We start from the raw sequence: 14756 nt of genomic DNA on the forward strand, positions 1-14756 counted from the left end.
TTGTCCCTCAAAACAAAAAGTTTCCAGTTCAATTCCCAGTCAGGGCTGGGTTGAGGGTTCAGTCCCCAGTCCTGGTGCATATCAAAGGCAACCAGTTGATGCTTCTGTTACATCAACATTTCACTCTCTCTCCCTTTCTCCCTCCCTTCCCCTTTCTCTAAAGAGTAACTAAATATAAATTTTTAAAAAGAGAAAAAATAAAGCTATATGCAATCATAGTTCTCAGACTCAGAAAAGAAATAAAATAAAGCCAGTAAGAAATATGCTATCCTTGGGAATTCAAGCTAAGAAATGAGCAGAGCCAGGTAAAAGAAAAATATTAAAAATCAAAGCTTGGAAATAGATAAAGTGGTAGAGCTTGAATGGAAAAACATATAAGAAATTAAGGTTAAATAACCTTGAAAAACTAAAAATTCAACATGGCCAGAGTTCAGAAGTCTGGGAGAAATTAAACAAAAGTTTGACCTTCATAAGATATCTCCAGGAATCATCAAATTTGCAGCTCTCACTGCTAGTCCAAAAGAGCTGGGCTGATGCCCAAGCTGTCTTCTTTGATTGCCACCTTGACGCCTCATGACAGCAAGAGTTCACCACACAGTATAGCAAGACTGCCTGAGCTTCATGCTTGCCTCTTTATCTCCACAAAGCAGACGGCTCAGGCTTTCCCTGGTGCCTTGAACACTGACTGCTGTTTCCTATTCATCCACAGGGCATTTATTTGCAAAGGAATCTTCTTCTAATACAGAGGAAGTGCTACCCACATTGATACTTCTTGTGAACATCTTCTGCCAACCTCACCCTCCCTCACCTGGAAATGTCATCTTTTGCAAGGCAAAATACAAAATTCTTATAATTCCTGACTGGCCTTTCCTGGGAGTAGCCACACCAGCACCTTCGCTACCTTTTACTTCGTGGAAATGTTTATCCCAGCTTCTGGCTTCCTCCCAAATCACATTTCCAGTACAGTCACATGCTTGCTGTGAATTTCACTTTTCAAGTCAATCAGTTTTCAGAAGAGAAAAATCCTTCTCTCTTTTGATGAGTGTATTACACACTTGCTGGAGCATTAACTGAAACAGTTCCTTAAACTGCATTTTCTTGTTCTTATAGAGCACATGGCAGACTTGCTCAAGCCAGTAACTGAGAAACCAAAAATGCCTATTTTCTGATCAAGAAACAGTATCTTCTTAGATATCTCCTATTTCTCTAATTTTATTTCGGCACTGGAGGCAGTCTTTCTATTTTAGACCTTTCTCAGAAAAATCAAAGTTGTGTTTATGTGGTTATGATGTTTTTGTAAAAACGATTTTTTTGTAAATCCTCACCCAAGAATATGCTCACTGATTTCAGAAAGACAGGGAGAGTGAGAGAAGCATCAATTTGTTGTTTTACTTATTTATGCATTTATTAGTTGATACCTAATTGGGTATCGAACACATAAGCATGGCATATGCTCTAACTAACTGAGCTACCTGGCCAGGGCCTGTGTGATATGCTTTTAATAACCTTTAAAATGTTGCCTGGTATTTGACAAGGAGTCTAGAGAGGGGTCACTCTGCCACTCTGGAAGTCACTGGCTGGGTGATTCACTCTCTCATGCTAGCCTCACATGTATGGCATGGGGCTGCAATTTATGCTTCAAGAAAATCACAACTATGTCATAGACCCTCACATAAACAAAGCTAAGAGCAAAACCAAGGCAGTGAGTAGTGAGTGCCTATATATGAGAGGAGGACAAGAGATGTAGGTGTGGGGGTCAACATGCAGAGGTGTGACTTAAAGAATAATGTGACCTGGAGCTACAGTCAACAGCCTCTCACAGAAAGAGGGGATGAGCTCTGGCTGGGTGGCTCAGCTGGTTGGAGCATTGTCCCCATACAACAAAGGGTTGCAGGTTCAGTCCCCTAGGGCACATACAGGAGGCAGCCAATCAATGCTTCTCTCTCACACCGATGTTTCTCTTTCCCCTCCTTTCTCTCCAAAATAATAAATTTATCCTCAGGAGAAAAGATTAAAAAAATGGCGGGGTGGGGGTATGAGTCTTCAGAAGCTCCCTTGTCTTAGAATGGAAAGTGGGAGTCTGCTACAGACACTAAAGGACAGCTGGAAGTGGACAGAAGGCCCATGCATTCAAACCCCCTGGGAAGAAAAGTTCCAAATCCTTCAGCAAGGAGGTCCCTGCTCAGTAGAGGTACTGTCCTCAAACAGGGTAGAGGAGTACTTGGAGAAAAGAAGACACGAAGAGTGCTAAGATACGGGAAAGAAACAAAGGGTTATTCTGAACAATACTAGACTACTTTAAGAACACAGAAATACATGGTCTGTGAATCTAATGTAAAAGATGATGACTACAGTTGATAACATTGTATTATATAATTGAAATATGCTAAGAGAATAGAGCTTCAATGTTCTCACACACACGCACACAAAAAGAGGTGTGATGTGAGGTGATGGATGCGAATGTCCTCACTTTTCAAGTCAGTCAGTTTTCAACTCACATCAAGATTTTCTCTTTTGATGAGTGGTTTGCCTAAGTGTTAACTAGATGGGGGAATCTTTTCATGATGTCTACATATATCAAAACACAAAGTAATACTTTAAATATCTTATACTTTTATTTGTCAATTATACCTCAGTAAAGTTGAAAAATTAATGAAAAAAAAGAAACATACAAAAATACACCATGGCAGGTGTGCTGGAGCCTTGAAGACTGCGGCGCAGTTGGGCAGCTGCTGTGCAGGCGGGTAGTGGCACAGCACTCAAGGCACTCTGAGCCACAGCAGCAGAGGCACCCCCGTCACAGCCACTGTGCGAGTGCAGCCACCCTCGATCCCTCTGATACTCCCTTCACGGGCACCATGGCGATCAGCTGGCAGAATAATAGACTGTTGAATTCAAGGAAGCTATCTCCCTATTTGACAAAGATGGTAATGGTACCATCACAACAAAGGAACTTGGCATTGTCATGAGGTCACTGGGTCAGAACCCAAGAGAGGCTGAATTGCAGAATATGATCAATTAAGTGCATGTTGATGGTAACAGCATCATTGACTTCCCCAAATTTTTTACTATGATGGCTGGAAAAATGAAAGATACAGACAGTGAAGAAGAAATCTCTGAGGCATTCTGAGTCTTTGACAAGGGTGGCAATGGTTATATCAGTGTGACAGAACTAGATCATGCCATGACAAATTTAGGAGAAAAACTATGAAAAAGTAGATGAAATGATCAGAGAAGCAGATACTGATGGAAATGGACAAATCAACTATGAAGAATTCATACAAATTATGACTACAAAATGAAGACCTACTTTCAAATTCTTCCCCTCCCCAGAATACTCAAACTGAATATTTTACTTACTTCTTGCAAAATTAAAAAAAAAATTCATTTACTTTCTGTTGCTATAGAGCAAAACTGAATGTCAAAAGTACCTCTGTCCATACACAAAAAGTCTGTATGTATTGGTCGGTGGCTGTATCCCCTAACGATCAAGCTGCACATCGGTTTTACAGTACAAATACTTGTACCACCTTAATGATAAAGGAGCATTTAGTGGACTCCTTGAAGTTCCATTTGCTAATGATTAATATACTCTTTGGGCTGGCCAGTTTTTCATCCATGCAGCTTGACAATTGAGCCCAGTCAGGGATTTGTATTAAAAATGAAAAATGAAAAAATAAATTCAAAACGTATTCAAGTGGGTTCTAGTTCAGTTTGTTAGTATAAATGGTAATAGCTGGTTTGCTGAAAGCAAACACATTTAAAATTTAAAATTGGTTTACCTCAGGAAGTGTGTAAAAAAACGGGTGAAGGATAAACTCTGTATATGTAGCCCTACTGGCAGGATGGCCTTATTGCGCTTCCATGTGCCCCAACCATGTGACACACCCTGGTGGCAGGCTCCTGTTGGTTTAGTATTATCTGTATTGTACTAGAGTGAAATGGGTGTCAGGCTGTCAACATTCACACAAATTTTTAAAAAGAAACTTTTACCAGGGGAGCAGCATTTTTGGACTCTGTTTTTAAAACCTTCTGAACCATGGCTTGAAGCCAGCAGAGATAGGGTGTGGCTGGGGATTCCACACAACTATCAACATTGTTGTTCAAGAAATTACAATTTATATCCATTCCAGGTTGTAAATGCTTCTCTTTTTATTTTTTCCAATAAAAAGACCATTCGCGTAAAAAATATACCAAAATATTAACAGAATAATAGTATTATGAAAACATTCACTTTCTATATTAGAAATGTTCTCATTTATTTTCACTTTCTATATTAGATATTATTATTTACTTTATGTTCAGATTAAGAATAAACTTTTTAACTGATTATAAAATTTTAAACCTCGAATTATGTGAGGATAAAAACGCAGAAGACTCATGGTCCCACCTAAGAAACAAAATGTCACCTGCAGTGTTCAGGTGTGCTGTGGCTCTTCCCCCATTGCAAACCCTTCCCCCTCACAGAAAGGGTGACTATTCTGAATGCCACTGCCACACTGCTTCTCCCTATACATTGCTTTAGGTTTTTACTACATATATGTGTAACGCTTAACAATATACAGCATTAGTATGCTTTTTAAAATTTATATACATGACATCATTTTACAAGTATTCTTCTGAAAGTTGCTTTTTTTGCCTAGCAATATGTTTGAAATTAATCCATATTCACCATATGTGTGATTTTCAGTCATTAAAAAAACTATTAATTTTTCCACAATTATACAATTCAAAAAAGAAAACTAAAAGTTTAAGTTAATTACCACCAACTATGTATTCTGTGTTCTATTAAAAATAAGAAAGAAATATGAGAAATAAATAGGGTAAAGATATACTTACTACAAAAATATCACTGATTCCAAGAATATGTCATAAATATAAGTTTAAGAAAGAAATGGAATCTGTGGAAACCAGTAAAAAAAAAAGAAAAATTAGTAGAGGAGCTCAAGGATGAAAGAAAAGTTGCTGAAAAAAAAGACAAAGAAAACAGCCCTGACAGGTGTGGCTCAGTTGAGCATCGTCCCACAAAGTGAAAGGTCAACCAGTTCAATTCCTGGTCAGGGCACATGCCTAGGTTGAGGGGGGCAGGGAGGTTCAGTTCCCAAATGGGGTATGTACAGGAGGCACCCAATCGATATTTCTCTCCCTCTCTTTCTCCCTCCCTTCCCCTCTCTCTAAAAATAAGTAAATAAATACGTTTTTTTAAAAAGTTCAAGAAATCACACTGAGGGAAGGCGGCAGGCAAGGCACCACCAAATCACATTAAAATGGAAAAAACCGAAACACAGAAATAAAATAAAAGCCATACTTTTCCCAGGGCTGAGTCCTCAGCAGAAATATAGAAAGTGAATGTTTTCCATTATCCTATTGTCCTGTTAATATTTTCCTGTATTTCTGTATGTTTCTTTTTTTAATTAATTTTTTCAGTTTTATTGAGGTGTAATTGACAAGTAAAATTGTAAGATAGTCAAAGAATACATAAAAGAAAAGGAGGACCTCAAATAATAAGTTAACAAGGCTGAGAGGTAACAACTCCATTATCCCTTGTTAAGGAAATCCTCATGATGGCTGTAGATTTAGGGCAACATTCCTGCCATTAACTGCAAATAAAAAATGGAGAGAGGGTCCCAAGGAATAGTTTAGGACCAGGCTGACTCATGGCCAGGGAGGAGCAGATATCATCCTAATCGACCCATTCAGCAATAGGGCTTGGCCCCAGTATTTTAGCCATACACAGCTAGGCTTAGAGGAGTGTGAGAGATGGAACCAAAGGAGAAAGTTTCAAATGGTTCCAGAAAACTGGAGAGGTTTTCATCGAACCTCTAAAAGCAACTGCAAGTGATGAGATGATACAGGAAATGTGTTATTGGAGTGTATAAAGATTCTAGACCTGGGCTGTTCGAGAGAAATTTCTGTGAAAATGGAAATGTTGTGCAATAATGTTTGCTATTAGTTCAATAGCCACTGGCCATGTGTGGCTACTGAGCACTTGAAATGTGGCTATATGAGTGAAGGTACAAACTTCTAATGTTATTCATTGTAACTTAAATTTTAAAGAGCTACCCATGGCTAACTCCAATCATATTGAACAATGCTGATCAAGATCCTTCCTTATTGGAGGAAAGGAATGAATTAGCAACAGAAACTTCTTTCTCTAGTAAATAGAAAGAGGTATAAGAACTACTAAAAAAAATTGTGTGGGATAAAGAGGAAAACTAAATGTGAAGCCAGTAAGTATTAACTTTCATTTATTATAGATGACATGTAGTAGCAAATACAAGGGCAAAATTGCTGTGTATGTTAATAGAAGGAACAGCTGATTGGAAAATAGGACAGAAAACAATCCAATTATAAAATGGGCAGAGTGGGGAGGACATGCAGCAAGGCAGCAGCTGGCAGACCCAGCGGTCCCACATGTGCGTGCATATAAACCTTGAGGAACAGCTGGGGAGCGAGACAGACCGAGCAATCCAGGGTTCCAGTGTGGGGAAAAGAAAGCCTCAAAACCTCTGGAGGTAAAAACCTGTGGGGGTTGAGGTGGCAGGAGAAACTCCCATCTCACAGGAGAGTCTGCTGGAGAGACCCACAAGGTCTTACAATGTACACAAACCCAGCCTCCTGAGAATCGGCACTGGAAGGGCCCAACTTGCTTGTGGGTAGCTGGGGAAGTGATTGAAAGCCAGCAGAGAGCCAAGCAAGCAACATCATTCCCTGTCAGACCCCTCCTCCACATACAGCTTCACAACGCAGTGACCTGGGTTGCCCTGCCCTGGCGAATACCTAAGGCTCTGCCCCTCCCAACGAAACAGGCATGCTGAGACAAAGAAATATGGCCCAAATGAAAGAACAGACGAAAGCTCCAAAAATAGAACTAAGTGATGAAGAGACAGCTAACCTATCAGGTGTACAGTTCAGAACACTGGTAATCAGGATGCTCACAGATATGGTTGAGTATGGTTGCAAAATGGAGGAAAAAGTGAAGGCTATGCAAAATGAAATAAAGAAAAATATACAGGGAACCAACAGTAAAGGGAAGGAAACTGGGACTCAAATGAACGACTAGGAGCAGAATGAAGAAACAAGAATCCAGAAAAATAAAGAGAGGCTTAGGAACCTTTGGGACAACTTGAAACGTTCCAACATCCAAATCATAGGGGTGCCAGAAGGAGAAAAGGGAAAACAAGAAATTGAAAACTTATTTGAAAAAATAATGGAGGAGGACTTCCTCAATCTTGCCAAGGAAATAGACTTCCAGGAGATCCAGGAAGCTCAGAGAGTCCCAAAGAAGTTGGACCCAAGGAAGCACATACTAAGGCACATCACAATTACATTACCCAAGAGTAAAGAGAAGGAGAGAATCTTCAAAGCAGCAAGAGAAAAAGAGACAGTTACCTAAAAAGGAGTGCCCGTAAGACTATCAAGCTGATTTCTCAAAAGAAACCTTGCAGGCAAGAAGGGGCTGGAAAGAAGTGTTCAAAGTCAGGAAAGGCAAGGACCTACATCCAAGATTACTCTATCCAGCAAAGCTCTCATTTAGAATGGAAGGGCAGATAAAGTGCTTCCCAGATAAGGTCAAGTTAAAGGAGTTCATCATCACTAAGCCCTTATTATATGAAATGTTAAAAGGACTTATCTAAGAGAAAGAAGATCAAAAACTATGAACAGTAAAATGACAACAAACTCACAGTTATCAACAACTAAACCTAAAATAAATAAATAAATAAATAAATAAATAAATAAATAAGCAAACAACTAGAACAGGAACAGAATCACAGAAATGGAGATCAGAGGGGAAGGGTCAGAGGGAGAATGGGGGAAAAGGTACAAGGAATAAGAAGCATAAATAGTAGGTACAAAATAAGGGGAGGTTAAGAATAGTACAGGAAATGGAGAAGCCAAAGAACATATATGTATGACCCATGAACAAGAACTAGAGCGGGGCGGGGGGGCGGGGTTTGGAGGGAGGGGCAGTACAGGGAGGAGGGGAATAAGGGAAGAAAAAAAAATGGGACAACTGTAATAGCATAATCAATAAAATATATTTTAAAAAATGGGCAGAGGACCTGAATAGACACTTCTCCAAAAAGGGCATACAGATGGCCAATACACATATGAAAAGATGCACAATGTCACTAATTGTCAAAGAAATACAAATCAAAACAACAATAAGATATCACCTCACCCTGTCAGAATGGTTACCATCAATAAATCCACAAATGACAAGTGCTCGTGACAATGTGGACAAAAGGGAACCCTCACGCACTGTTGGTGAGAATGCAGATTGGTGCAGCCACTGTAGAAAACAATATGGTCTTTCCTCAAAAAATTAAAACTGGATCAACCTTATTGACCCAGTGATTCCACTTTTGAGGGTTTATTCAAAGAAACACAAACACTAATTTTAAAAAAATATATGCACCCCTATGTTCACTGCAGTGTTTTTGGGTTGTTTTTTTTTTTTAGTGTAATCGTACTGAGATTAGGTTAGCAGGATATTTCAGAGTTACATGGGACATTTCTTCACTGTGCTTTGTAGGGTATCTAACATTTGTACCTCCTCAGGTTATTATGTAACCAGTGGGATCACCAGAAATTTCCAAAATGCTCCCAAGGAATGGTATTACCATTGCTGAGAACCATTCCTTGGGGGCATTTCAGGTGTCCTTGGCCTGAATTTCCCTTAGGAAATTCAAAAGTAGTAAATCCAATTTGTCATGATATCAAATGAAATTGCCAATGTATCTTTGGGTATAACCAAAGCTTTGGTTCACAATGGACCGAGTAGGTATCCTTTCTTAATTTGCTTAATAAAATAATAAGGACATGCCATACTACCCAAAGCAATTTATAGATTCAACGCAATCCCTATTAAGATACCAATGATGTATTTCACAGAAATAGAACAGACATTTCAAAAGTTTATATGGAACCATAAACGACCCCGAATAGCCTCAACAATTTTGAGAAAGAAACACAAAGTAGGAGGGATCACAATACCGGACATCAAACTCTACTACAAAGCCACTATACTCAAAACGATCTGGTACTGGCACAAGAACAGACCCATAGACCAGTGGAACAGAATAGAAAGCCCAGAAATAAGCCCAGGTCTCTATGGGCATCTACTATTTGACAAAGGGGGCAGAAGCATAAAATGGAGCAACAATAGCCTCTTCAACAAATGGTGTTGGGAGAGCTGGACGGCTACATGCAAAAAATTGAAATTGGATCATCAGCTGACACCATACACAAAAATAAACTCAAGATGGATAAAAGACTTAAATATAAGTCGCAACACCATCAAAGTCCTAGAGGAGAACATTGGCAGGAAACTCTCAGACATCCCACGCAGCAATTTTTTCACTGATATATCTCCTAAAGCAAGGGATATAAAGGAAAGAATAAACACGTGGGACCTCATCAAAATAAGAAGCTTCTGCACGGCTAAAGAAAACATCAGCAAAATGAAAAGGGTGCAGTGTTATTTACAATATCCAAGCTATAGAAGCAACCCAAGTGAATAAACTAATGAATAAAAAAAGCTGTGATTCACACACACACAAGAATGTTATTCGGCCATAAAAAACAAAGAAATCTAACCATTGCGACAGCATGTATGGACCTACAGGGCATTATGCTCAATGAAATAAGTCACTTACAGAAAGCCAAGTACTATAGGATTTCACTTATATGTGGACTCTATAGAAAAGAAACAAATAAAGTTGAAACAGATTCATAGACAGAGAGAGTGAATTGGTCTCAAATAAGTGCTTCCCAGATAAGGTCAAGTTAAGGCCAGAGGGTCAGAGCACTGGGTGGAGAAGGTGAAGGGACTAAGAAGTACAAATTGGTAGTTACAAAATATTCAATAGGGATGTGAAGTACAGCATAGGGAATACAGTCGATAATATTGCAATAACTATATATGGTGTCATGTGGGTATTAAAAATATCAGGTGGAACACTTTTAAAGTATATGATTTCTTAACCACTATCCTGTACAGTCCAGGGGTGCCAAACCTGTGGCCTGCGTGTCACATGTGGCTCAGGATGGCAATGAATGCAGCCCAACACAAAATCGTAAATTTACCTAAAACAGTATGAGAATTTTTTTTTTTTTGTAATTATGTGTTGCAATGTATTTAATGTGTGGCCAAGACAAGTCTTCTTCCGGCATGGTCCAGAGACATCAAAAGGTTGGATACCGCTGCAAAAACAATACAAAATAATACTGAAAGTAAACTATACTTAAAAATAAAACAATAGACACTCCATCAAACAATAAGAAAGATAATCTCTAAAAACAAGAAAACATGAGAGCTTGGAAACATTGAATATTTTCAAAAAATACTTAAAATGGGTTGAAAATTGGTTCAAAAGTTTAATTCAAGAATTCTGGTCAAGATAAAAACATAGCTAAACATGCCTCAACTCCTCACACAGCTACATCAAAAATCACAACCAGACTACAAAACAAACATCCACTCAGTATTGTCAGAAAATTGATCTGTATGGAAGTCCAACAACCAAGTATTTAAAGAAACCCTAGTCATCAAGATGGGTAGGTGTGGCAGAGACAAAAACACACAGAGAGACACAGAGTGGTTTGGAGACACAAATGGGCGGTCCCCCATACACATATGGTGAATAAAAATTGGGAGGGATACCTCAGGAGCAAGGGATCACAGCCCCAGACCAGACAACGCAGCCCAGGGTTCCAGAGCCAGGAAGATAAGTCCCCATAACTTCTGGCTATTAAAATCAGTGAAGGTTGGGGTGGCAGAGAAACTGTGGGATTCTCAGAAGACTCCTCTTAAAGGGCCCACAATGGATGCTTACGCATATTCAACCCCTCTGGGATTCAGCACCAGGGCAACAGCTGAAAGGGCATCAGGAAGAAATTGAAGTGACTGGCAACAGGTCAATGCTGAGAAACAGCTTCCTCCTGGGAAAAACTCCAGAGGCCAGGCAGCAGCCACCATCCCCTCTCTAAGCCCTCCCCCACACACAGCCACAGAGCAGTGATGGGCTGCGCTAACCTGGCCATTACCTAAGGCTCCACCCTATGTAATTTACAGGTGTACTTTTTGATATAGGCCACGCTACTAAGACAGGGAGTTAAAGCAGCTCTATCTAATACACAGGAACAAACACAAAGAGGCTGCCAAATGAGGAGACAAAGAAATGTGGCCCAAATGAAAGAACAGAACAAAACTGCAGGAAAAAAAACGAAATGGAAACAAGCAACCTATCACATGCAGAGTTCAAAACACTGGTTATCAGGATGCTCCAGAAGTCATTGAGTACTTCAACAGCATAAAAAAGACCCAGGCAGATATAAAGATTACATTAAGTGAAATAAAGAAAACTCTACAGGGAATCAACAGTGGAGGAGATGAAGCCGAGAATCAAATCAATGATTTGGAACATCAGAAAGAAAAAAAAGCATTCAATCACAACAGCAAGAAGAAAAAAAGAATTTAAAAAAAAACTGAGGATAAACTAAGGAGCCCCTGTGACATCTTCAAACGTACCAACATCTGAATCATAAGGGTGCCAGAAGGGGAAGAGGAAGAGCAAGAAACTGAAAACTTAAAAAATAATGAAAGAAAACTTCCCTAATTTGGTGAAGGAAATACAAGTCATACAAGTCCAGGAAGCACAGAGAGTCCCAAACAAGACGGATGCAAAGAGGTCCACACCAAGAAGCATCATAATGCCAAAGGTTAAAGATAAAAAGAGAATCTTAAAAGCAGCAAGAGAAAAGCAGAGAGTTACCTACAAAGGAGTTCCAATAAGACTGTGAGCTGATTTCTCAAAAGGTACTTTGCAGGCTAGAAGTATTCGAAGTGATGAAATGCAAGGACCTGCAACCAGGGTTACTCTATCCTGCAAAGCCTATCATTTAGAATTGAAGAGAAGATAAAGGGCTTTCTAGACAGGGTAAAACTAAAGGAGTTCATCATCACTAAGCCATTATTATATGAAATATTAAAGGGAATTATTTAAGGGAAAAAATATCAAAACAATGAACAGTAAAATGGCAATAAATTCACAACTATCAAAAATTGAATCTAAAAAACCGAACTAAGCAAACAAGCAGAACAGGAACAGAATCACAGATATGAAGATCATCTGGAGGGTTATCAGTTGGGAGAGAAAAGGGGGAAAATGCGGGAAAAGGTACAGCAATTAAGAAGTACAAATTAGTAGGTACAGAATAGACATGGGGATGTTAAGAACAGTACAGGAAATGGAGTAGCTAAAGAATTTATATGCATGACCCATGGACATGAAGTAAGGGGAGAACTGCTGTAGGAAATGGGGGTCCAGGTAGAGGGGGGCAAAAGGGGAAAATTGGGACAACTGCAATAGCACAATCAATAAAATATTTTTTTAAAAGTCTAATTCAGAGCTGATCTGTGCAAAGCTCAACGCTGCTTGACATATATTATTCCTAAAAATGTTTTAAATGTGAATATTTATAAGATATGTCATATTCTCCACTTTTTAATCCCTTAAATTTTACAATATGATACCTAAAAGCAGTTTGTAAACTGAACAGCAAACTCTCTGATCTTTCACACCCATTAAAAGCAACACATGTAGTAAAACACACGACTGAACAAATTACCATTTCGTAGGAGGCTCACTCTAACTCCATGAAGCCTGAATGTTTAACTAGGCACACAGCCACAATGCTAATAGGATTTGGCACAAACTCACAAGGCCAGGGCAGGAGAAGGTATTTCAGGAGCAGTGTTACTATACTGCACCTTTTGCTGAGGCCTCAGACACAGACAAAACTGAAAAGCAGGTAAACTCACTCTAGCCACCTCAGTCAACTTCTCTCCTTCTGTCCCTCAAGGATCCCACTGCCTCCAGTGTCCCCTCTCTGCTGCCAACTTACTGTCAGAACGTCCACAGCAGTCCATGTGACCTCAGGTCTTATGAGCACTGTGAAATCACATGTGCTGTGGTACTGAGAGCAGCAGGGTCCAGACCCTGCCCACTACTTCTACAAGCTACCAGTGGTCAAGGAATTTACACCCACAGCTGACTGATATAAATTGTGCCTTCCTAAAGTAAATACAGGTGACAATATCTGGTCCCCCAGTGACCCCAGAAATTCCTGTATCACCAACACCCAAAGTTTCTGCCAAGCACTGCACGATGGTGCCTCCACACCAAAGCGGCAGATCCCGGTGGTAAACTGCCTGATCTGGGGATCATCATGAATCATAACATTCCTGTTGGTTCTTTTTGAGTCCTTTAAATCTCCTGAGGACCCATAACAACACCTTCTGGAAACCAGTGGATGAACCATGGGTTCTCTCAGCCTGATGAGATCCAATGACTCCTTTTTTTACATTTTTATTATATACATAATTTGTAATGTTCTCTTTGCCATTTTGAGTAAAATTAAATTCATAGGCAATATATAACATTTAATCACTGAGACCATCAAAAACACCTGAATTTCCTAAACACTTCTCCATGTAGCCTTTCATTAAAATGTCTTATGAGGGGGAGAATCAAGATGGCAGAGGAGTGAGTAGAAGTCACACTGACCTCCTCCCAGGACCAACCTGGAATTACAACTAAATTGTGGAGAAATCACCTGGAACAAACAACTGAAAAATAGCAAGAGACGAGCCTTGTAACCCTGGAGACAGAAGAATCAGCTTTAGCGCAATCTAACTGGTACGGAGTGCAGTACAGACCTGAGAAGGTGGCTGGGGCGCACACGGGTGGCAGCACCAGAAGGATATTAAAACAGCCAGTTGGATCCCCCTGAGAAGAGCGGGGTCTAAACCAAAAGCGGGGATCTCTAGCCCACAGCACCAGAGCCCAAAAAGTACACAGAAAACAGCCAGCTGCGGAAAGTGGCAGGGTTGCACTCTGCCAGAGATAGGCAGCTGGAGACGCCAAGAGCCTTCAATAGGGCCAACGCAAAATTTTTATTTGCAGCCACTTACCCTGGTCTCTGGCAAAGGCAGGGGCAGAGTGGGCTAGAGACACCTGAGGAGAGACTGGAGAAGGAGGCTTTGGGGAGAGAACTGAGAGAGTAGCCTGCGGGATCTTGGTGCTGACTCATCCCCCATGCAGCAGCAGCCATTTTGCTCAGGAAAAGACCACTCCCCCTGAGCAGCACCAGCATCAAAGGACCCAATAGCCCTGCCCCCAGGTGGGATTCCACACCGCCCTGTGCTGACTAAGCTGCCTGCTGAGTGCACAGTGGCAGCCACAGACAGTAGATCCCTGGCTAAAGGGGATGCAGAGAGGTCTGGCGACACATGAGAAGAGACGGGGTGGAGGGAGGCTTTGGGGAGAGAACAGAGAGAGTAGCCAGCAGGATCCCAGTGAGGACTCCTCTCCCATACACAGCAGGGTGAAAGGACCCAAAAAACTGCCTCCAGGAGAGATTCCACCCCGCCCTGAGATGTCTAGGGCACCCTGCTGAGTACAGAGTGAGTAGATTAACAGCTGAAGGAGACAGCCACAAAGAGTAGATTACTTGAAGTCTCGAACAGACTGCCTAAAGTCAGACAGGGGCAACATCTGACAGCATCAGAGGCAGATCCAGAAAGAAAAAACAGTGGTCTCCTACCATAGAAGTTCACACCACAAAGTCAGGAAATCAAGACAGATCAATTTAAGAGGGAGAAGCAGAAAAGAAGAGTCTCACAAATAATGGAAAGACACAGAAACACCCCCCACCCCCATCAAAGGGAAAGGAGGACTCTCCACAAAGAG

General features: G+C 40.5%; 1 protein-coding gene and 1 pseudogene across 1 annotated transcript in view; one reads left to right on the top strand and one right to left on the bottom strand.

The window, feature by feature from the left end:
* The window catches only part of ADCY9 (adenylate cyclase 9), a 149611-nt gene that overhangs the window by 49717 nt on the left and 85138 nt on the right, over positions 1-14756 (bottom strand). The window lies entirely within an intron of this gene.
* On the top strand, positions 1619-3302 carry LOC129083255 (neo-calmodulin-like; annotated as a pseudogene).

The sequence above is a fragment of the Pteronotus mesoamericanus genome, unplaced genomic scaffold, assembly GCF_021234165.1.
Source record: "Pteronotus mesoamericanus isolate MK-2021 breed Mesoamerican mustached bat unplaced genomic scaffold, CSHL_Meso_final scaffold_167, whole genome shotgun sequence".
Classification (NCBI taxonomy): domain Eukaryota; kingdom Metazoa; phylum Chordata; class Mammalia; order Chiroptera; family Mormoopidae; genus Pteronotus; species Pteronotus mesoamericanus.